This window comes from Helianthus annuus, chromosome 10, assembly GCF_002127325.2.
Source record: "Helianthus annuus cultivar XRQ/B chromosome 10, HanXRQr2.0-SUNRISE, whole genome shotgun sequence".
Classification (NCBI taxonomy): domain Eukaryota; kingdom Viridiplantae; phylum Streptophyta; class Magnoliopsida; order Asterales; family Asteraceae; genus Helianthus; species Helianthus annuus.
This window is the reverse complement of record NC_035442.2, coordinates 137220595-137246780: the sequence shown is the minus strand read 5'-3', so window position 1 is coordinate 137246780 and position 26186 is coordinate 137220595.

The following is a 26186-nucleotide window of genomic DNA, read 5'->3' as shown; positions in this document are numbered from 1 at the left end:
GTTATCAAAACCCAATGGTGGCGCCACAGGTGCAGAGTTTGCCTCCGAGACGGGGTTTGATGGTCCCCCCATCTGCGGGTCTTCTTCTTGAAGTGGCGGATAGTGGCTGCCACTCGAGGGCTGAGGAGTGCTGATGCGGACTCCTCCTTGCACGGACATCCGCGTGTTTGATCTTCTCCGCCTCGGTGGTTCCGGAAGCGGTTGTTCCACTGGTGGTGGTGGTGGCGGAGTGACTGCCACAAATCGGGAATCCTCGGAAGGATCCTGCTGCTGGTACGGAGACGAGTGTTCAGAGGGAATAAAATACCAGTCCCACTGGTTGAACCTTGCCTGGTAGCTATCCGGACCACGGTAAGGTGATCCATGAAACGAGGACCCATCAGAGATCTCAACGGGATGGTTCGGGGTCCCGGTTGCTGGTTCGACGGGATCCGTGTCCTCGTCCATGTCGTTGTCACCCGAAAAGTGATCTTCGGGTCCTAGTGGGTTGAAGCCCACGGGTTCTTGAATGTAGTTAGCCGGGTTGAACCGGCTCTGAAAGGTGGGAGTGGGGTCGCCGAAAGAATGATGCGAGTTTGATCGCTGTAGTGGTATGAAGGATGCTTGGGGGTTGTTGGGCTCGTTTTCAGACTGTGGCCCAAATGAGTGTAGGTAGGATGGTGAGGAGCTTAGGGAGACAGATCGCCTCTCAGGTTCAATATATGTCCTCCAGGGCTCTTGAGGATTCGTGCTCATAGTGATCGAGGGTGTACGCCGGTGAGAAGGCCCGACTTCGTGGTCATGGCTAGTAAATGGAGCCTTACCTCGTCCTCGTCTCATCCTGGGCGGCATTCTTAAACCTGTAAACATAATTAAAGATAACAACAAGAATATATAAAATAAAAGACAAAAAATAAAATAAAACAAAAACAGAATTTGTCCTTTGTTCTTTGTCTAGACTCGGAACTCGAGGAATGTGCAATTTCTGCATTGAGGTTAAATACAAAAGGCTAGTGTTTAATTCACTCAGTGTTGGCTCTGATACCAACCTGTCACACCCCTATTTTTCCACGTGTCACCGGTGGGCCCGGTGGGGGTATCGTGACGTAGTTGATATCATCATAGTCAAACAACACAATATTTAAATGCACAGCAGAAGCAAAAAAGATAGATTTATTTCAACCAAATAAAATTGTAATATCAAGTATCACAACAGTTGAAACAGATCCACAGGCGGATCAAAAGAAAAAGGAAACTTGTTCAACAGATTTAATTGCATCCAAGCTCGCGAGACTTAAATGATGCTAAGGAGAGGCCAGCCTATTACGCGTAGTACCTGCACTTAACCTTTTTAGGAAAATACGTCAGTTTACACTGGTAAATACAATTTAACTGACTCATTTTAAAAAGGTTTAAAATTGATTTGAATGCACATGGCACAAAAAGATTTTTATAACTTGGGATAATTATTTGAATATAAACTTGTAAAATATTTACATGTTTCTTATGCGTTCAGTAGCCCGGGTCTACACCGGGTTAAAGATCAATAGACACACCACATGATATAATCCCGCAGCGGTTTAACCCAAAACCGGCGGTTATACCTTAATATTTATTTATGCACAACGGGTGTACACCTACACCCGCACGCTTAGGTCGTGGCCATTTCGTAAAATGATGCCAAGGATATCCGGGACATGGTCATTAACCCCCCAAAGGCTTTAAGCAAACAAAACAATTTTAACGGGTCATTTCAATGATTTAACCTTCATTTGATTAAAGATTCAATGCCCGACCAAGCGGTATTTTATATACCGTACCCCAAGCCCGTATAGGGAAAATAAGTTAAAAGTATTTACCTGAGAAAGTATAATTCACAAACAGCGAGTGCAAGTAGCTTTTACTGGGCTCCTAATCTGGAACGAAGGTTTTTAATAACCTATTTGAATCCTAACGGGTCTTTATTTTAGCCTAAGCTTAGACCGGTTAGTTTTAAAGAAAGACAAGGTTCAAACGCATAATAAAGCGAAGACCTGTTTAGAATGTGGGTTTGACCCGACAAGCTTGCATGCTTATTTAATATGGGTAACTTAAACACATTCTAGATCTTGAGACAATAATGATATGGTTTGACCCGTTTCGGCTAAAATGTGTAAACTAGTTACATAAGCCGATCCGAACGCGGAAAGTGCGTAACGAGTAACCATATGAATCATATACAAGTTCCCTGAGTTAATATGCACTAAATATGTTGTGACATCAGTAAGATATCTTCTATTATGCCCAAAATGATTTTAAACGCAAACTATGCCTCATAAGGGCATTTTGGTCATTTTAAAGGGTATAAAAGAGTTTAATTTGTAATCAGAGTTACAGGTCTGATTTATTTAGTAAATATACTTAATTTAATAAGTTATAATAGTAGGGTATCATATATATGTGAACTTTATTAATTATAACCATATTATGCACCGTAGGGGCATTTTGGTAATTTCACATAAGCCTAAAAGGTCAAAACTAGAAATCTGAGTTTAAGAGTTTTGCTTACTGTTAAAATATAAAAATTTACTGAATATATCAGTAGGCATTAACCATTATATGTTTAAAATAGTTTTGACACATACTATGCGTTAAAACGCTTAAAAAGGCGATTTGGAGCCATTTCCGGGTTTTGTATAGAAAGCTGATATTTTTAATATTCTAGAAGGCTCAAAATAATTTATTTAACATATTGAATCAGTAGAAAAAGGTTTGAGGTCAAAAGGATTTATTAAACTCATTTTATAGCCCAAAAGGGCAAAACCGGCAATAACCGAAATAAGCTTAGAACTCTAAGTTATGCTCAGCCTAAAAATACATAAAAATCTTCAAAAATCCCAAAATATTATTTTATATCAGTAGGTAAAAAGTTTTGTATCAAAATTTGGGTTTAGACAGGCTATACGCTAATTATGTTGTTTAATTAACAAAAAGCTTTTCATTTACGCTAATGAGCATAACTCCTAATCTAGACCTCAAACTGATGTCAAATTTTTAGGGCAAGTTTATAAATCAGTAACTAAGGTGTCTACTCTTTTACATTTTCAAAAATCATAATTTAAGGTGAAAAGGGCATAATAGTCAACATTTAGGCGATTAAAGGAAACTTGCATAATAATTGGACAACTAATGAACCAAGCCGTATAATCATGGCTTAAACAGGTTAGAACTGAAAGTCAAAGTATAAGTCAAACTATGCGACTTTCGGTTCCAAACCGATCCTAAACTGAAAATTGTCGGGGTGAACATGTTTAGACAGGCAGCTATGTTGCCCAATACCAGTTGCAAAGCCCTTGATTTCGAAAACCACCTAAATAAGGCGGTGCAACCTACTAAACAGGCAGCTGTCCAATTTTTGCTGCCAACGACTGGCTTACGGACCGTAAGCATATGCCTTGCGGACCGTAAGCACCCCTTTACGGACCGTAAGCCTTTGGCTTTGGGGTCCGTAACCAACCTGAATTCTGTCGCCCAGTTACAGAGCTTGCGGACCGTAAGCCTAAGGCCATACGGTCCGTACTCGATGACTAGAGTCCAAAAATTTGTAAACTTCCAAGCTTTGACCATGCATTTCTTAAAATTCCGAATCTTATGCTCTCCTTTTCAGTAGAGGGACCAAGTGCGGATCAAATGCTCAGACTTTGCATGCTTTGCATGTTCTTACACATTTTGGATCTTGTGGGAGGTTTTAAAATGTCGAATATACCGAGAATTTACATTGGATCCATGTCTTAGGCTATAATCAATTTATTATTTAGGATAACCAGATTTATTTGCAAAATTTTAGATGTTGATTAACTATATCATGGTTAGGGATTTATTAATAGGTCGCTCAGAGGTATAAATTAACATGTCGACACTTTTAAATCCTACCGCACATCTTTATCTTGATCCGAGTTTACAACACGTTTGCATTACATGACACGTGTCTTTAGTTTATTGGGTATGATTTTTACGAGGTGTTACAGTTAATTAAGGGTATGTATGGTATATGTGACTTATTAACATAAGCAATCATTGTTTTCAGATTTGTGTATGGTGCTGGCATCACATTATGGATATGACTGAGAAAGATGATACAAAAGGGAGGTGTCCAGCGTGTCGTACACCTTATAACAAGGAAAAGATAGTGGGGGCTGTATCAAAATGTGAAAGGTTTGGTTGCACACATTTGTTACATCGTAAACTTTGACTTATATTTGTTCCAGTGGTTGACGTTTGACTTCTCTACTGTGCTATCAGACTGGTGGCTAGACTGGTGGCTGAAATGAGTGTGGAGAAGAAACAAAAGTCTCAAAAGGGGAAAACAAAAGCTTTTGAAGGTAGAAAGCATTGTGGGACTGCATCTTAATTTAGCAGATGAAGAGGTAATCTCTTTTTTCATCCTTACAATTTACATTTGTGTGTTTTTTTTTTCTAAAATTTTTGTAGTTTCTATATCTCGGACAGCAGCTGGCGCCATACAGCATTTTGCAAACAATACTTCTAGCGTGTAAGTTCAATGTTCTTGAGTGATCATATATTTGGCATTTTTAGTTTATTTGGTATAAGCGATATTTATCTTTGTAATATTTACACTGTGATATGTTAAGGCTCTTTTACAGGTTGAAATCAGTCTATTGAAACATAAATGGAGGCACCACCACCTGTTGTTGACTGTGAGTATTTGAAGGAGATAGAAAGGACTCATCGTGATCTTCGTGCTCTCATCTCCAACAAAAATGTGCTCCTATCATGCTTTGCTTAGCGTACGTGCTTCATATCATTTTGTAAATCAAACTATTTTATTATTAAACAATATAGCTAAAACAAGACTGTTTTGATATGTAACTGATCCTTAATGTATTGATTGAATTGAGAAATACAACGCATAGCTCTCCACTAAATATATAGGAGACTAGAATTAAACAATAACAGAATGTACAAGCTAATACTGCTTGGATAACAGAAAAGTACAAGCTGGAACAACTAGGAGCTAACTAAATAACTGAACATGTGACTCGAATAATAACTGTCTGATTTTTATAGGGAGTATAGGGGGATCTGTAATATGGTTATGCATTACATGATTCTTATTCACCTACTGGTTCCCTTTGGTTGTTTAAGAATTTGGAGAGGTAAATAACTTAGCGATTCACAGGTTCATTGGTTATTTAAGAACTTATTATGTTAGTAGGTTATTAGTTTATTTGCTTAGTGACAGGATTCTTTTAATTCAGCACATTGGGGATTCAACTGACCTTGAGATAGAGGTTATCTTTTACAACTACGTTGTGAAACACCAAATCATCAACTCACGGTATCCGGTATCCAAATAGACAAGTAGTTTAAAACTGAAACCGAACACTCTTTTGGAGTATTCTTGAACTTTGAATTAATTTTGTGGTATCTTTTTGCAGCCTGATAATTGCATTACAGTTGTTGCTTGTGGATGAAGTGATTTGTGCAGGTCGCATATCTTAATCTTGTAAGTCTATTTTGACTTAAATCAAACGAGTCAAGTCAAAAAATTAGTTAAAAATAGAATGGCTTAAATTGGTCGAACAAATCAAATAGGTTGAAAATACTCCCATATGGTTTAAAAGGCTCAAATTGTACGTTTAAAAGTACAATAAGTATTATAAATAATGCATACAAAAGACTTGATTTTAAGGTTGTAAATGAATAAATAATATTTATAAGTTTGTTACATATAAGTTTGATTTTTTAAGTCAAATTTGTAGAGCTAAAGTGAACAACAGGTCCATCTATATTTCTTCTCATGGACCTGTGTATACATCCTTTGTTTCTTTTAATTTTAATACTGTATAAATGAGACCTGCAAAATGAAAGTGTAGTTTAAAGCAACAGTTGGTGTTAATTTTTGAAACATTACTCATTTATTTATTCATAGATTTCGCATTAACACATTATATAAAGAGAATCAACAACAACAATAACCAACTTCTTATTTTTCCTCATGATCACCGTCTTTGGTCATCAGTCACCATCTCATAAGATGTGTGTGTATTCAACTGAAATAGTTCGTTATTTTATCTCTTTATGAAACATCTTGAAATACGGATTTATCATGCTTTCATTTACTTTGTCAAATTATCTTAAGACCACCCGTAGTGGGGGGTTTTGGGGTGTTTTTTCCCTAAAAAACGCCCCACAACGCCCAAGGACCGCCCTCTGGGGGTATTTTTTCAAAAAAATCCTCCTAGGCGTGCTTTTATCAACGCCTCTCTTTAAATTGTTTGGCCAATGAGATCATTCCAAATCAATATCATTAGTTTTAAATTAAAAAAACAAGAAAATAATAATTGGGTAATCATTGATGGGGCATTATTGGGCATTATCCCACTATGTCCATTTGTGAAAAACGCCACATAATGCCCCTTTGCTGACTGGGATAACACGTGTCACACAATGCCCATGGATGGAAGCATTATTCATGTGTACCACTACGCATGGTGTAAGGCTTGGTTATTTCAAACCAATTTTACACTTATTATTTGTATTCAAATTCTTTCTCAATTTCATGGTGATACTCTACACTTTGTTCTTGCCCAAATCTTAAAAATATACCCACTTTCATTTTTTTATAACTGAACACTTTTTATAAGTGAAAACTATGTAAAGTATTCTTTTATTTTGTTGCAGGTGTTTTGTTTAAGGAACAGCCGGAGGTGGTGGAGGGAGGATGGGATGAAGGAGACAGAGAAGTTGGCGAGAGACTAGAATAACAAAATTGGTCAAAGGGTTGTGTATCAACTAAAATCAGATCTGAAACCATAAAACAATGGTATAGTTGTTTACATGTGTGATTTGGTGTATATCTGTTTGTTTGTAGTAATTCTATTCAGTTTTGGACATGAAATTATGTCGTGTTTGATAAAGCTGATTCTATCAATATAACTCCGCTTACTCGAGTCATGAACCGGTCGTGCTCATGCGGTTAGTATTAGATAATTAGTTGAATGCGCTAAGTCCTTTTAAAGTAAATAATGATCACTTTGTTTTAATGAGTTTGAATTTGTATATTAAAGTAGTTATTTTTCTTATTAGCCACCCGTGTATCACACGGGAACTTAGACTAGTATAACCTATATATGACTTGTACATGCTAGGTTATATAATTAAACACGATTTATTCACTTTTTTATCAAGAAATTAATAATCATTGAACTTCAATCATCTTCTTAAATTTTAATAGTGAAAAAATGAATGATTATTCTTCTTGTTATTCTCGTCAACAACTATGTTCTGCACGGAACCTGCCTCCTATTAGTTGAGTATATGATTTTGCTCGGATAATCTTGATTCATAAAGGAAGAATAAAATTGTTAGCTACACAACATATCTGAAATATAATATATATTTTTATATTGAGAGAAATGAATGATTATTCTTCTTCTTATTCTCATCAACAACCGTGTTCTGCACAGAACCTGCCTCCTATTAGTTGAGCATATGGTTTTGCTTGGATAATCTTGATTCATAAAGGAAGAGTAAAATTGTGAGCTACACAACATAATTGAAATGACTTTCTATTGGCATACCACAAACCATACAAATGTAGGAAGTGGGTTTACTTTTATTAAAATAATAATCAATATATATAACAATGATCAATTCGTTGTTATTCGTAGGAAATGACTAGTACAATACAGTTTACAAAACTATATGCACAAAGAATTAAAGTAAAAATTTATATACAGAAATTTATCAAGCCGATGTCTTGGTGAACTTCAACCGCACCCCTTGTTGCATGAATCTCCGCTACAAGAATAAATAAATAGTCGTTCATAGTTTGTGGTTGAGGAACGTGGCCCTTAAAACAGACTCCATGCCTCTTCTTAGACAAACATGGTGGTCTCCCAAGGTATAACAACTTGAACAATATGTATACTGTCGGAGAAGGATCACACGTCCAAGGTTACATCTGGTTAAAGTATTTTCAATTTACTTGGAAAAATAAAAATATGAAGTTAGTGATGGTGGAAGAATTAGAAAGTACTACTCTCTAAATTCAATAAACCCTTATCTCAAAATAATTTATTTAGTATCTCCCATATTCACTTCTCTATTCCACATCTCTTTTAGTCATAATTTTCCATGTATAAAAAATGAATCATATGGTCAGTTTTATCTATATTTAATTTCTTTACTTAAACACACTTAAACTAATTTTATAAGTCAAATAAAGCCTATATTTTATTCATGACATATAAATGTCAAATAAATAAAATTATGAGACATATCAAAATTCCGTAATGATAGTCAAATTATAACAATTCTTTTATAACAAAGATAAAATTTCTCCTAGAGTCACAAAATATTATAAATATCTATTTCAATCACTCAACTACGATCACCGGTATCTTATTTATCTCAACTCTGGTTTAGACATGGTTTTATTCGTTTGTAAAACTATCACATCATAGGACACAAACTCATAACTAATTATCTATATAACTCATATATAAATACAATTATTTATTGTCCAAAATTAGTGAATAATCATTTCCACTAACATTTTGCCAACAACTTCAATCACTGTTGATAATAATACAATATCAAATGATAATGAATGCAATAAGACTAGTGCAGATTAATAATACAAAATAAATAAATAAAATAGAAGATGATTTGTTAATTAGATGTGATAAACACATTGATCTTAAAAACAAATTTTTCGCTTGCAATGCATGTGTCCAAGTGTATAACAACCGGTAGTTTTATTGTCAATGATGAAGTTGCACCTAAAATGTATATTCTTCTTGCTAAGACTTATATTATATACAACTCTGAACGTATAGTATGGTAAAGAGCTTGGTTCTATTGCCAAATCAAAGAAACTCACAAATCATAAAAAAAATGTCAACAGCTTGAAAACTAAATTCAACTAAACCTTGATTAGAACATCTTTCTCGTTTATAAAGTATAAGATTTAATAAACTAAAAGTGTAAAATATAGGGTGTATTAAATTTCAAAATAAACAACTAGATTTATATTGTGTTTTACTAATACTTTATGAAGAAAAGTAAAAGTTACTAATGCTCTAAGAAAGAAATTGAAAACTCCGAATAATGAGATATGGTACAAACCAATAACATATAACCATATAATGCACAATTAAATTAAATTGAATAGTAGAAATGTTAGTAAAACCCAATTTAATTATTAATTTTTTGTTAATGTTTTGTTAATGTTAATTCACACTTCATGTGAGTGCATAGGTGATGTAAAACATGTGTAAAGAGATTATTAAGCATCTTGAATCTTTACAGGCGAACAAGGTTTATCCATAGACACGTTTTACGTATCAATACCAAATTTATTCACTAACACTTTATTTTTTAAATAAAACGTTGAATATTGATATCTTATTAATACGCTTATCTAGTTTATCGATATTTTTTCATTGTGAAGCTTTGTTAAGCGAAACGCAAACCTATTTGTTACTAATTATATATTATTGTTTTCTATATACACAATTATTTAGAATTCATTATTGAAAACCCCATTTCTCAATATAATTTGGGAAAATAGCAAGAATAATCATTCACCAGTCAACTTTTCAAAAATAGTCAAATGAAACGACTCTACGAGCCGTTACATGCAACTGAAACGGCTTAACAAAATACTTTCAAGTCCCACCAACCACTGATTGCCACTTGTCTCACAAAACCTGAAACGGCTCTAAGCCTTTCAAATGCAGTAATTCATTTGAAAGTTCTCAGTCGAGAACTTTCAACACAACTTGTCCCGTAAGCCGGTAAGTGGATGACTTGTCCTCTGGATCTGGTTGAAAGATCTCAGCTGAGAACTTTCCACACCGCTCAAGCCGTTTCATTTGGCTCAAACCCCAAGCCGTTTCAACATAACTTGAGTCAGTTCTGTACAAAGCTAAGCCATTTCCGTACAAAGTTAAGCCGTTTCAACATAACTTGTGCCGGTTGAACTGAACCTGAGCCGTTTCCGTACACTTCGAAGCCGTTACACGCAGGTCTAAACCGTTTCGGGAGAGTTCTCAGCCCGGCATAAATATATGTTAATATAAATACCCATTTGCCCATCTGCTCCATATAATCACGAAAATGTTATGCACATTCAAGTATTTGTTCTTCATTGATATTTATATTTATCTCAAATATATTTTTTCGAGAAAAAAATATCTACACACACTCTTATTGTTACAAAATGACGTGTTCTTGAGCTTTAAATTTCAATGTTCACTTTCTTTCTAGTTTGTTCAGATCAAAGAAAAATTGATGTGTTTGTCAATATTTTTTTAATATCTGTTCTTGGATTGAAGTGTTCCTTTAGAGTGTTACCTCTTATCTCTCATTGACAAAGAAGTAATACTAAGTTTCAAGTTAAAGTTAATTTCGTCTTTATTATGTTATAATATCTAAAATTGGACCCCATATCTATAGTTAATTTTGGTATTATTATGTAACTGCAGGTATCATTAAATGAGGCTATACGGGACGGGAGGTGGAGAATATAAGAGTTCTCTTTTGGTTCTTTTTTGACAAAGATGGATATGAATACTGTTTAATTTTTTTAACTTTTTTTATAGATAATAATACAAAAGTTATCAAAAAATTTGTATTACAATTTATCCCTTTGGTGTAGGTTTGTATTTTTTTTTGTACAAATTGTTATTTTTTGCATGTTAAAGATAAATTTTGGTGTTCCAGAACAATGTATTATAGAAAAATATATAATAAAAAACAAGTTTCAAAGTATAATAATCAGTAAAATATAAGAGTTAATTGCCAAAATTGTCCCTAAGGTTTGGGCAGGTTCGCCATTTTCCTTCAAAATGACACTTTTGTACCAAATTGCCCCCAACGTTTGTAACTTTTTGCCATTTTCATCCAAACCACTAACTTAGTTTATTTTTTCTGTTAAGTTGAGGATATTTGGATGAAACTGGTAAATATAAAACCACAGGGATGATTTTGGCAATTTACTCAAAATCTTATAAATTTCTTTTATTTAATTAATTTTGTTACATATATAATAAAAAAGAATATACACGCAATTTTTATATGAAAAAAATAATAGTTTTGTCACATAATTTTCGTAAATTTTCATCCAACCACTAACTAAGTTAATTTTTCTATTAAGGCGAAGGATGTTTATAAACTAAGACAGAAATTAATTTCAAATTTTTTATATAGATCAGTTTTATAAAAATTAAATTTGCTTAAACCTCTAAATTTTATAAAACTAAAATACTGGTGACCTTATTGAAAAAGGTCAAATAAAAAAACCTTATCATATCTACCAAGTTTGTAATTCAATCTTCTACTTTTTTAAATTCGATTCTAAGGAAAAACAGACGCCACCCCCCATCAAACAACGTATCGTTACCAATCCTTAAAACTACCCACCAAATTGTAATTATAATGCTATGAGCCAAAAGTTTCTTTACTCAAGCCACTCAGAATAAGTATTAGTTAGTCACCCTCATAATCTTAATTAAATAAATATTTTATTTCTACCAACATATTTCATAGGTGCTCAACACAATATTTAAAAAAATATGTAACGTTTTACAATTTTTTTCTATCTCTACAACTGATAAATACTAAAAGTTGTAATCGATTGTTATGTGTTGCACACCAATGACGTTTTCTCTTTATAAAACTGATTTATATAAAGAAGCTGTAAATTAATTTCTGTCTTAATTTATAAAATTTAAAACATCTTTCACCTTAACAGAAAAAATAAACTAAGTTAGTGATATGGATGAAAATTTATAAAAATTATGTGACAAAACTATTAATTATTTTTTTCTAAAAACTCTATGTATATTCTTTTTTATTATATATGTAACAAAAATAATTAAATAAAAGAAATTAAAAAGGGTTTGAGTAAATTGCCAAAATCGTCCCTGTGGTTTTATATTTCTCAGTTTCATCCAAATATCTTCAACTTAACAGAAAAAATAAACTAAGTTAATGGTTTGGATGAAAATGGCAAAAAGTTACAAACGTTGGGGGCAATTTGGTACAAAAGTGTCATTTTGGACGAAAATGGCAAACGTGCCCAAACTTCAGGGACGATTTTGGGAATTAACTCAAAAAATAATATAGCTGTTTATGTTATGTCAACCTTCTTCTCCTATTTAAACAACTCATTTTTCTCATTCAATAACATCTTCTATCTTCCTAATTCACAATATCCTTTACCTCATTCGTCTCATTCAACAACATCTTCACAATATTCTTTACCTTTTATCCCCTCCAAAAATAGCAAGCCCATGGACCGAATAAGAAGACATAGTCTTGGCTTTGTGTTATGTCGCATTCCAGGAAGAATCGACATCTCCGGCTCGACGTACTAGGTTTTGAAACAAGATGTTACGTGAGTTTCGTGCTCAAGTTGGTCAGACCAATCGTACTGTGGATGAAATAGATTCACGTTTCGCTCATCTCCGATACAAGATTAATGTTTTCCATTCTTTATTTTTGAATGTCCAAAATCCCCACAACGAGCTCTCTAAAGACGAAGTTATTCAAATGGCACTAGTTGATTACAAGCACCACTACGAAGAGGACTTTGAGCACGTAGCGTGTGGCGCATTCTAGTTTAAATATTTACTGAAACGGCTTAGGCTTAGGAGTGTACGGAAACGGCTTAGAAATGTACGGAAACGGCTTAGAAATTTATTGAAACAACTTAGGCTTAGGAGTGTACGGAAACGACATAGAAATTTATTGAAAAGGTTTAGAAGTGTACGGAAACGGCTCAACTTCAGTGGAACCGGCTTGACCTTTCAAGCCGGCCTGAGATGCTAAAACGGCTTGAGCTGTGTGGAAAATACTGGGCTGAGAACTTTCAGCCGGTTCGCCATCCACTGTACCGACTCAAGGGACAAGCCAATTGAAACAGCCCGGCTAATCATGAGTTGTCGGACATGTGGCATACATGGATAGGTGGGTCGTTAAGCCTTTCATAGGTATGTAACGGCTCGTGGAGCCGTTTCAGTTGGCTATTTTTGAAAAATAAACTGGTCAATAGCTAAGAGCGTTCTCATCCAAACCATCAAAATATGTGAGGGGTAGTTTTTATATTATAAAGGGTATAAAAAATGGTTGTGAGTGGAGGAGAGAGAAAATGTTACTGTTCATCTGTATATTTGGGGGGACACTGTTCACCCAGTATAATTTTTTTAATATATATTGAAAGTGGTTGTGAGTGAAGGAGAGAGAAAAATGTAATGATAATATTATTTAATTGAAAAAGAGAGAGAAAAAGTATTTGTTTTTAATGAAAATATATTGATATAGGAGTTGTTTTTAGTGAAATGTATATATAATTTAATGGATTGGATGAGAATGCTCTAATGTTGCTATTTTCCCATATAATTTTCCAACAAAAGTATTTTGTGTCTTTTCAACCATTAAAAGTAAAACTGTACTTAATGTACCAAACTGAATCTTTTTAAAACGTGTCAACCGTTTAACTATGGCCATTCCAACAGATGTAAATTTAATAAGAGTTCGATAAAGTGTAGAAGTGCACATGGTTGAATAGTGAAAGTTGGTGGAAGGAGGGATTTCAAAAGGGAAATGACGAAACAAAAAGAAGGGTATTTAGCCGATTTCCAAACAAAGTCAGGACCAAGTAAAAGGTGTCAAAACTTAGCCATGAAACGCCACTATTCATGAGTAGTGAGTTTGGGGGCAAGTACAAAGGCAGCAGTTACTAGCTCTTATTATTATGCGTACACTTGCTTGATAGGACATGTATACATGTCCATACAAAACACATTTCTTCTCATGTTCTAGGGCCCCTTTGTGGACTCTATTGTTTTGTATTCAAGGTGAAAACATGCATTTTTAATCCAATGATTTATACAACAAATATATATTGTTTTGAGAATTTTATCTTTCCCAGTGTACTTACTTTTTTTGTATAGTGTTCATCACCACTCTTCTTTATAATGATGAGGGTGTACGTAAGTTATTATCCATCAAAGATTGAGTTACATATGGGGTGCATCAATCCATTTTGGCATTACAAACAGAACTCTGCTTTCTTTTTTCATTAAAAAAGTGTCGGCATAAGACTATTTGTTATCGTATAACGCCTCTAACACATAGATTTGTTAAACGTTCTTCACGACCACAACACCGCCCAAACAGGGGCGAAGACAATGTATAAGGAGGCGTAGCCCAGGCTATCCCTCAACTCCGTCTTCGTAGTGTAAAAATACACTTCAACTCCGTCTATGTAGTGTAAAATTTTGGGATACCTCTAAATTTTTTGCTAGCTCCGCCACCGGTCCTAACAGGCGTTAGAGGATGTGTAAAGTGAGAGGGTGTGATTGGGTTAATGTAGCAGACACAAACTTTTCATTTGATGTCATGAGAATTAATTCCCTCATCCAGTAGAACCAGTGGCAATCCTTTATTATGCAACCAACCAAAGCTTTAATCTTTTCTTTTTATTTATTTAATTTAAATATGATTTTAATAAGCAGTGGATAGTGAGACCAAAACAGGTTATAACGAAAAAAAAGTAAAGAAAGTGGTCTACTGATTTATGAGTAAGGTAAAAGTTACTTTATGATATGACAATTAAGAAAAATAAAACGGTTACACATAGCCTAAGAACCATAAAATAATGGAAATAGGCAAATTAATAAAAAAAAATAACAAAATAGAAATAGATTTTTACATTTGTTAACATAGGTAATCCGAAACAATCAATCATATGAGCACAGTTAGGCAAAGAAGGTTCCTTCAGAGTTCACAAGCCAATAATATGGTGTTTCTAGTTACATAGAGGAAATATATAAAGTCAATGCCTATTTGAACAAGTATAAAAGTTAATGTCGATTTTCTTAATCTTTAAGTTCTACTTGTCTATCTTGGCGATTTACCTTTTTATGGAGATTTTTAGAAAAAATGGCATTATAAGTTATATATATATATATATATATATATATACACACACACACATGTATATATATAGGGATGGGTTAAAATAAGAACCACCTTAGTTGTGAGAACCGTTAGAACTAGGTTATACAAAAAGTTTTTCCGAATTTTTTTTCTCAAAAGTCATAAAAAATATCACATATTTCAGCAAAAAAAATTTTAGAAAAATACCTCATACCCACATTTACATGAGACGTAAAAAAACATTTATATTTATACAAAATTTATACCACCGCAAAAAAAAAAAAAAAAAAAAAAAAAAAAAAAAAACCTTGCATCAGTCAAAACTATCGACTCGACAAGTTTGTTTTACTTTTTTTTTTACATATGTGTTTATAATGTTTTCATCTACGTTTGTGCAAAAATGTTTTGGCCCAAGTCGCGCGGGATCAAAAAGTTCTTACAGTTCTCATAACTCGTGGTGGTTTTCATTTGGACCGATCACTATATATATATATATATATATATATATATAGGGAGGGGCTCATGCGAGAACCACCCTTATTGTGAGAACCGCAAGAACCAATGTGAACACAACCTAAAATAGCTAAAAAAACCTAAAAAACCTACCCCCCCCCCCCAAAAAAAAAAAACCTAACCTCCCCCCCCCCCCCAAGCTAACACCCCGCCCCCAAGTTAAATGCTAAAACCTAAAAAAAACCTAACCCCCCCCAAGCTAAAATGCTAAAAACTAAACCCTCAGAAAACCTAAAAAAATCTAAAAAAATAAAAAAAAATCTAAATTTTTTTAATATTTTTTATGCTCAAATCGCTATTTTAGTGGCCCAATTTTTTTTTTTTGCTTCGAAAAGTAGCGATTGTTATATAAAAAATATAAAAAAAAATTTTGTGCGATTTTTAGCTATTTTTAGGCATTTTTGATGTGTTCACATTGGTTTTCGCGGTTCTCGCAATAAGACGTGGTTCTCGCATGATCTTCTCTCTATATATATAGGATTAGGTTCAAGAGTGAACACTAGTGTAGCTTGTGAACTGAGTGAACTAATCCTGGCATACACGTGTGTAGATTAATGGCCAGGATTTGTTCATTCAGTTCACAAATACACTAGTGTTCACTCTAGAACCCCACCCTATATATATATATATATATATATATATATAGGGGAAGGTTCAAATAAAAACCACTAGTTATTGTGAAAACTCGAAAACTAATTAAAAAGCCAAAAAAAACATACCAATTTTTATTTTGCATACCAATTTTCGCCATTTTTTATATATAAAAAAATTTTGTAGTGCACATGTGTAATACACATGTGTATATGTACTACACATGTGTATTATTATATATGTATTATTACACATGTGTACTACAACTTTTTTTTTTTTTGAAAAATAGTTTTTTTATATAAAAAAACCTGCGATTTTTATAAAAAAATTGAAAAAAAAAAATTTTGGTGTGTTTTTAGGCTTTTTTTAGATAGTTTTGGAGTTTTCACAATAAAACTGGTTTTCATTTGAACCATCCCCTATATATATATATATATATATATATATATATATATATATATATATATATATATATATATATATATATATATATATATATATATATATATATATATCTATATATATATATATATATAGGGGTCCGCTAAAATGAGAACCAACTCGAGTTGTAAGAACCGTGAGAACTACACCGTACGGGGCGAGGTGGACCAAAATTTTTTTTCATAAACGTAGATGCGTCTATTATAAACACATTTGTAAAAAAAATGTCGTGTGTGTAGTTTTGAGCACCACAAGTTTGTGTTTACGGGTATCGTAAATCCTATCGGAAAATTTACGGTACTCGTAAACATACACTTGTGGTGCTCAAAAACTTTTTTTTTTTGAATTTTTTTACAAATGTGTTTATAATACACGCATCTACGTTTGTGAAAAAAAAAAATTTGGTCCCCCTCGCCCCGTACGCTGTAGTTCTCACGGTCTTTACAACTCGAGGTGGTTCTCATTTTAGCGGACCCCTATATATATATATATATATATATATATATATATATATATATATATATATATAGGATAAGGATCCGTTAGCAACCACCCTTTATTGCGAGAACCAATGTGAACACAACAAAAATACCTACAAATATCTAAAAAACACACAAATTTTTTTTAACATTTTTTATAAAAAAATCGCTACTTTTAGTAGCAAAATAAAAAAAAATTATGTGTGTGTTTTTTTTTTATTTTTTTAGATTTTTTTAAGGTTTTTTGGGGTTTTAGTTTTTAGCATTTTAGCTTGGGGGTGAGGGGGTTTAGGTTTTTTTTGGAAGGGGGGGGGGAGTGGGGTTAGGTATTTTTAGATATTTTAGGTTGTGTTCACATTGGTTCTCGCGGTTCTTGCAATAAAAGTGGTTCTTGCATGAACCTTACCCTATATATATATATATATATATATATATATATATATATATATATATATATATATATATATATATATATATATATATATATATATATAGGGGGTCACTAAAATGAAACTCACCCCCAGTTAAGAGAAGCAAGAGAACCACTTTCCAACGATTGATATTTGAAGATGGATGGATGGGATTAAAAGTTATAAAAACAATATTAAATTCTTTTTGCCTTATTATGTTTTTCATATTTTAATGTCAAAAGAGTAGTTTAGTAAATTTGCTTGTTTTGTCTTATTTTATATATTGTTTTTTTATTACTTTTTTTTATCTTATTAAATTAATTTTTCTATTAAAATCAGGTTTTTTAATTAAAAAACATATTAAAATTTGTTTTTTTTTTTTACAAAAAAACAATTTTTGCCAGGATTTTTTTACCAAAAAAACATTTTTATGAGCCGTTTTTTACCCCCCGTTCTTACGCGTCGTTTTTACAGTGGTTTTTACGCGCCGTTTTTACGCCCGGTTTTACGTGCCGTTTTTTATGCCCGGTTTTACGCGCCATTTTCAAAGCCCCATTTTTACGCGTCGTTTAACGCCCCCGTATTCACGCCCCGTATTTACGCGTCGTTCTATCACCCAGTTTTTTTACGAGCCGTTTTTCACGCCCCGTTTATAACACACCGTTTTTTACGTGCTGTTTTTTTACGCGCCGTTTTTTATGCCTCGTTTTTTCGCCCCGTATTTACGCGCCGTATTTTTACACACACGTTTATAAACTTTTTTTACGGTTTTAAAATTTTTTTTACGAAAACTTTTTTTACGGTTTTAGACTTTTTTTACAAAAAACTTTTTTACAATTTTTTTTTACAAAAACTTTTAAACAAAGAACAAAAATTTATACGAATTTTTTTTACGGTTTTAACTTTTTTTACATAAACTGTTTTTTACACGCACGTTTTTTAAACTTTTTACGTTATTTTTTGCGAAAACTATTTTTACAGGTTTAAAATTTTTTTTTACAAAATTTTTTTTATCAAAAAGTTTTTTACAATTCTTTTTAGAAGAGACTTTAAAGAGCAGAGAGAGATGATTTGATGGTTTTGATTAAATGACTATATTACCCTTTTGGGTATCATTATCTGATTGGTGGAGAGTGGTTCTTGTGGTTCTCGCAACTAGGGGTGGTTTTCATTTTAGCGGCCCCCTATGTATATATATATAGGGTAATGCTAGATAAAAAACCCTAAAAATTTTAGGAAACTCTGGAAACTCAAAGCTCCCGACTTTTTTTTTGAAAAAAAATAACACATGTAATATACATGTTTTTAAGAGTTTTGGGCCCAAAAAAACAAAAAAGCGCCGAGTACTTTTTTTTAAAAAAATAAACAAGTTTCAAAAACTTCGTTGACTAACATGTGTTAGACAAAAAATGCTGAAAGTTGCTGAAATTTGTTTTTTTTTTAAAAAAACCCTTCGGCGCTTTTTTGATTTTTTTGGCCCAAAACTCTTAAAAACATGTATATTACATGTGTAATTTTTTTCAAAAAAAAAAAAAAGTCGGGAGCTTTGAGTTTCCCGGGTTTCCTAAATATTTAGGGTTTTCTATATAGCCAAACCCTATATATATATATATATATATATATATATATATATATATATATATATATATATATATATATATATATATATATATATATATATATATATATATATATATATATATATATATATATATATGGGATGGTTCAAATGAAAACCACTTTTATTATGAAAACTCGAAAACTAACTAAAAAAAGCCTAAAAAACACACCAATTTTTTTTTCAATTTTTATATAAAAATCGCAGGTTTTTTTATATAAAAAAACTTTTTTTTCAAAAAAAAATGTTTTTGTAGTACACATGTGTAATAATACACATGTGTAGTATTACACATGTGCACTACAATTTTTTTTTGAATTTTTTATATATATAAAAAATGACGAAAATTGGTATGCAAAAAAAAAAAAAAATCTGGTATATTTTTTTTTTGGCTTTTTTGATTAGTTTTCGAGTTTTCACAATAACTAGTGGTTTTCATTTGAACCTTCATATATATATATATATATATATATATATATATATATATAACATATATAGGGGAGGGCTATGTAGAAACCCTAGAAGAAAACTCAGAAAACTCCCATTTTTACCCAACCTCCCGACGTTTTTTTTTTTTTTTAAAATAACACATGTAATATACATGTTTTTAAGAGTTTTGGGCTAAAAAAAACAAAAAAGCGCCGAATGGATGTTTTTAAAAAAAATAAACAAATTTCAGCAATGTCCGGGTAACTAACATGTGTTAGGCAACAAAGGCTGAAACTTGCTGAAATTTGTTTATTTTTTTGATAGATTCCTTTGGCGCTTTTTTGTTTTTTTTGGCCCAAAACTCTTAAAAACATGTATATTACATGTGTTATTTTTTTCAAAAAAAAAAAAAAAAAAGTCGGGAGCTTTGAGTTTCCCGGGTTTTCTCAAAATGGAGGGTTTTCTACCTAGCTTTATCATATATATATATATATATATATATATATATATATATATATATATATATATATATATATATATATATATATATATATATATATATATATATATATATATATATATATATATATATATATATATATATATATATATATATATATATATATACGGAGGGGCTCATGCGAGAACCACCTTTATTGTGAGAACCGCGAGAACCAATGTGAACACAACCTAAAATAGCTAAAAAAAAACCTAAAAAAAACTAACCCCCACCCCCACCCCCCCCCCAAGCTAACCCCCCTCCTCCCAAAGCTAAATGCTAAAAACTAAAACCCCCATAAAACCTAAAAAAAACCTAACCCCGCCCCCCCCCCCCCCCCAAAAAAAACTTAAACCCCCTCCCCCCCCCCAGCTAAAATGCTAAAAACTGAACCCCCAAAAACCTAAAAAAATAAAAAAAAAATCTAAATTTTTTTTTTATATTTTTTATGCTAAATCGCTAATTTTAGTGGCCAAAAAATTTTTTTTTTGGCTTCGAAAAGTAGCGATTTTTATATAAAAAATATTAAAAAAAAATTTGTGTGATTTTTATCTATTTTTAGGCATTTTTGGTTGTGTTCACATTGGTTCTCGCAATAAGAGGTGGTTCTCGCATGATCTTCTCCCTATATATATATATATATATATGTATATATATATAGGTGTCAGGGATGGATTTACATAGCTTATGGATCACGGATCCTCAAGTGCATCCAGGATCACAGATCCTCAGAAGACGTTGCAGGAATAAGGATCCTCATTATTATCCTTATACTAACGATTGTTTCCATTATATTTGAACTTGTTTTGCAGGAGTATTCGAGTGGGACTTGGTCTTGCCGAGATTCCATGGGAATATGCCTTCTAATTCTGCACGTGCATGGCCTTCGTGACCGTTGTGGAGATCGTGGGAAGCTAGCACCTTTTTCGGATTGTTAGTTTGTTAGCTTATTTCTATTTTCAAATGGGGATAACAAACTTGATTAGTTAATTTTTAGTAACACACACACTCTCGAGAACGCTCTGCAACTCATTGGCGATTACACACTTTTTGCACACTAGTGATCCTTGTAACAAGCTTGTTGTCATCCCGAATTGTATACACTGTTTGTTTAATATACTTGGTGATCGATAGTTTCCATCACCCGAGGTTTTTTTGTGCCGGAGATCATACATTGATCAAGGGCTTTTTCCTCGTATAAATTCTTGTGTCCAACATTCATTTCGTTCATACATTGTTCATACATTTGTTCATCTTTTCAAGCATCACACCTCACAAAATCGGATTTGGCTACATTATTCTTGTGTGATTTTTGACCAAAATAGTTTGGCGCCCACCGTGGGGCCATTGGTGCTTCAATTCTGAGAAATTTTGTTTATTTCACTCATTTTGGTTCATTACCTTCAACTACATGGCTTCTCAAGCGAAGAACACTTCAAGTTCCATGCCGGCGATCACCTCTTCAGAGGGCATTCCACCTTTGCCACCTGTTTCTTCTGGATCCCAGAAGAATGCTGAGAATGCTGTGAAGAAACAAACCCCCATTTTCTCAAAACCAACTTCTGTTGTTTCTTCTGGCCCTACTAATAATGATCTTTATTCTTTGATTTTGCAGATGAGGGATTACATGCAGCAGCAGGATAGAACTAATGACAGGATCCTTCGATAGATTGACGTCATCAAGAAATTGAAGAGATCAGCGGAGGATCACTCTCCTTTGATGCCGAGATCACTTAATTTCGACACTCCAGTCATAATTGCTCAGCACTCTACGACATCAGATGTCCAGTACCAGGGTGGATCATTAGGAATGCGTTATGGATCATCGCCAATGACTCAGGCTCCAGGAGTGGTTAAGGAGTGGTTAAGCCCATTCCTGAAATTCCAGATGGAAGCCACAAGATATCCCGCTTTGCACCACCCATTTGTGATGCAGAGATACCAAAGAGGTTTCAATCACCAAACATGAAGCTGTATGACGGCTTAACTGATCCAGAAGAGCATGTAGCTCAGTGCAAAGAAAGGATGGAAATCAATCCCATTCCTGAGAGGTTAAAAGAAGCATGTCTATGCAAGGATTTCGGATCCACACTGATAGGATCAGCTCTTAAATGGCTGCTAAGTCTTCCCCCTTACTCTATTACTTCATTTGCTAATCTAGTTAATTTGTTTAATAGCTAATTCTCGTGCAGTAGGAGATTTGAACGTTTAACTAGTGATCTATATAGGGTAACACAAGGTCAAAATGAATCACTTAGAGATTATATCACTAAATTCAGTAGAGAATCCTTAGAGATTCCTAATTTGGATATTGCTACAGCTGTAGAAGCTTTCAAAATGGGTTTACTTAAGGATTCATTGTTCTATGATGATCTTGTCATGACCCCTTGCAGGAATCTTGATGAAGTAAGAACCAGGGCCCTTAGATTCATCCGTCTAGAGGATGATAAAAGGATCCAAGAAAGACTAGCAGGATCCTTGAAGCAGGAGAAGCAAGGATCCTACTTCAGGAACAACAAGTCAAAATCCTACAACAAGTCTGATAATCAGAATGTGCATGCAGTAGAACAGAAAGAGGATGATGAGGATTATCCTCACATTTCTGAATATTGCTTTTCTGTTGATAATAATGAACTAATCCTTGCAACGCAGAATTCAGGTGAAAAAGCAAGATGGTCCAGAAAGAGTGATAAGCCACCTGCAACAAAAGACAAATCCTAATGGTGTGCATATCATGAAGATTTCGGTCATCTCACTGAAGAATGCATTGCCCTCAGGAAAGAGATTGGTTACTTCTTAAGCAAATGGCATTTGAAGGAGCTGTTGGGAAGAAAAAAGTTCAGGATCCAGGATCCTGAAAAGGTTCCAGAAAGAGCTCCTGCTCCTCCTGCTGATGCACAAATTATCAACTTCATATCTGGTGGATCAGACATATGTGGCACTTCCTTTTTAGCAGCCAAGAGGCATGCTAAAGAAACCAAGATGGATAATGGGGATAGGCCCATTAGAACCTCGACCCTTACACAGGAGAAAGTTATAACCTTTGATGATGATTATCGTGTGGATATTCAGGATCCTCATCATGATGGTCTTATTATTACTTTGTTTATATCTAACCTTTTTGTTCGCAGGATTCTGATAGATGGAGAAAGCTCAGTGAACATCATTCAACTTGATGTCCTCAAGAAGATGAACATCCCTGAATCAGATATTATCCCAAGATCATCAGTTCTTGTGGGATTCAGTGGAGAAACCAAGAACACATTGGGGGATATTAAACTTCCCATTTATATTGAGGGAGTTAATTCTTTTCAAAAATTTTGTGTTATAGATTGCTTATCCTATTGCAATGTGATCCTTGGCAGGCCATGGATAAATGACATGAAAGCTGTTCCATCTACATACCATCAATGTGTGAAACTCCCTACTCCATGGGCGTGGTGAAGATTGAAAGTGACCAACAAGAAGCCAAGAATTGCTATACCTAATCAATGAAGCCAGCCTCAATACCTAGGGAGCAATAGCAATTAGAGCATCCTCCAAGAGATGTCCTGGAGGCAAGAGAACAAGATGTGAAAGATATCCTGATGGTTCCTCAGGATCCTGAATCCAAGGTCTTCATAGGATCCGGGATCCTCAATGACATCGAACAGGATCTAGTATCCTTCCTCAAGAAAAGAAATACTACCTTTGCCTGGAAGCATGAAGATATGATAGGTATTTCTAAAGATATTATTACACATAAGCTTGGCATTGACAGGTCGTTCAAACCCATACATCAAAAGAGGAGAAAGTTTGCACCTGAGAGGAATGCCATTATCCAGGAGGATGTAGATAAACTGCTCAGAGCCGGTATGATTAGAGAGGTTAAGTATCCAAGGTGGTTAGCCAATGTGGTTTTTGTTCAAAAGAAAAAAGGAAAGTGGAGGGTATGTGTCGATTTTACTGATTTAAACAAGGCATGTCCCAAGGATCCTTTTCCATTACCCCACATTGACTCCATAGTGGATGCTACCGCGGGTCATGAGTTGTTGACTTTCATGGATGCTTCATCTGGATTTCAAAAAATTCAGATGGAACCATCTGATCAAGAGAATACAGCCTTTATGACCCAACTGGTATCTATTGTTATATTGCTATGCCATTTGTCCTAAGAAATGCAGGTGCTACCTACCAAAGGCTAGTCAATATGATGTTTAAAGAACAAATTGGACACACTATGGAAGTCTATATAGATAACATGGTGGTTAAGTCCAGGAGAGCTGAGGAACACCTTAGAGATTTGGAGGAAGCATTTGATATCCTTGATAAATTCAATATGAAATTGAATCCTTCCAAGTGTCACTTTGGTGTAAAAGCAGGCAAGTTCCTAGGTTACATGGTGACAAAAAGAGGCATAGAGGCAAGTCCAGAGCAAATCAAGGCGATTGTGAATATTAAATCTCCTGCCAATGCCAAGGATGTCCAAAGGTTGACAGGGAGGATCGCAACCTTGAACAGGTTCATCTCAAAGTCATCAGAGAAATGCAAGGAATTCTATGACATCCTGAGAAAGAACAAGAAATTTGAGTGGATTGAAAAGCATGAGAATGCTCTCAAAGCCCTTAAGGATTACCTATCCTCAGCTCTAGCCTTAATGAAACCAGAAAAGGGGATATATTATCCTTATATTTGGCAGTCTCTTCTAAGGCAGTAAGTGCAGTCCTTGTTAAGGATCATTAAGGTACACAACATCCTGTATATTATGAAAGTAAAAGTTTGCTTGATGCTGAATTCAGGTATTCACATCTAGAAAAACTTATCCTTGCTTTGATTATGGCATCTACTAAATTACGCCATTATTTTGAAACTCATGCTATTATTGGTAAGACTAACTTTCCAATAAAGAATGTTCTCAGGAAACCTGAAATGTCAGGAAGGATGGCCAAATGGGCAGTAAAGCTTAGTGCTTATGATATAAGATATGAACCAAGAACTGCCATTAAATCCCAATCCTTGGCTGACTTTGTGGCAGATTTCAATAGTGATCTACAAAGGGAAGCTGAGTTAGAAGTTCAGCAGCTTGAAGAGACTAAGGATCCTTGGATACTCTTCACAGATGGGGCCTTTAATGTCAAGGGAACTGGACTAGGAATACTACTAAAATCACCACAGGGGGACATAATACCCCACTCAATAGCTTGTGAGTTTCAAACTACTAATAATGAGGCTGAGTATGAAGCCTTAATAGCTGGTTTGCAAATAGCCAAGCACATGAGGATCAGGTATCTTGAGGTACATGTAGATTCATTGTTAATTACTAACCATTTTAATGGTTCTTATGCTGTTAAAGGTGAAAGACTAATCAAATATCTAGAGATAGTCAAGAAATTGGCAGACTCTTTTGCTTCTTTTAGTTTGACACAGGTACCTAGAGAAGAAAATGCAGAAGCTGATGCATTGGCCAACCTTGGATCATCATTGAAGATTCCAGATGATATTAAAATTCCCATCATCCACATCTTGGCTCCTGCTATTGAGGATCATACAGCTATGGAAATAGTAGAGGATTCTGTAATCATACCTAGTGATGGTGCACAATCACATTCAGGATCCTGGATCCTCCCAATCATGAGATATATACAACATGGAGAGATTCCTACATGAGAAAACCCCAGAGATTTCAAAGTCAAGGTATCTCAATTTACAACATTAAATAACATGTTATATAAACGATCTCTTGCAGGTCCATATCTAAGTTGCATTGAGGATCCTGAAATTCAAGAAGTCCTAAAGGATTTCCATTAAGGAGATCGTGGAAACCACACTGGGGGCATAGCACTGTTCTCAAGGATCCTTAGGACAAGATACTATTGGCCTACTATGAAGAAGGATGATGTGGATTATGCAAAGAAATGTGATGCTTGTCAGAGACATAGCAACATCCTTCATCAACCAGCGGAGCTCCTGCATCCTATATCCTCCTCTTGGCCATTCATGAGATGGGGAATTGATATAGTTGGCAAACTTCCCAAAGCACCAGGAGGAAAAGTGTTTACGCTTGCCATGACTGATTACTTTTCCAAGTGGATAGAAGCTGAGGCCTTTGCTCAAGTCAGAGAAAAAGAAGTGATATCCTTTATTAAAAGAAACATTATTACCAGATTTGGTATCCTTCTGAAATTGTTTGTGATAATTGATCCTAATTTATTGGGAATAGAACTACTAACTTTTGTGACAGCTGGGGGATTAAGATGATAACATCAACACCAGTCCACCCACAAGCTAATGGTCAA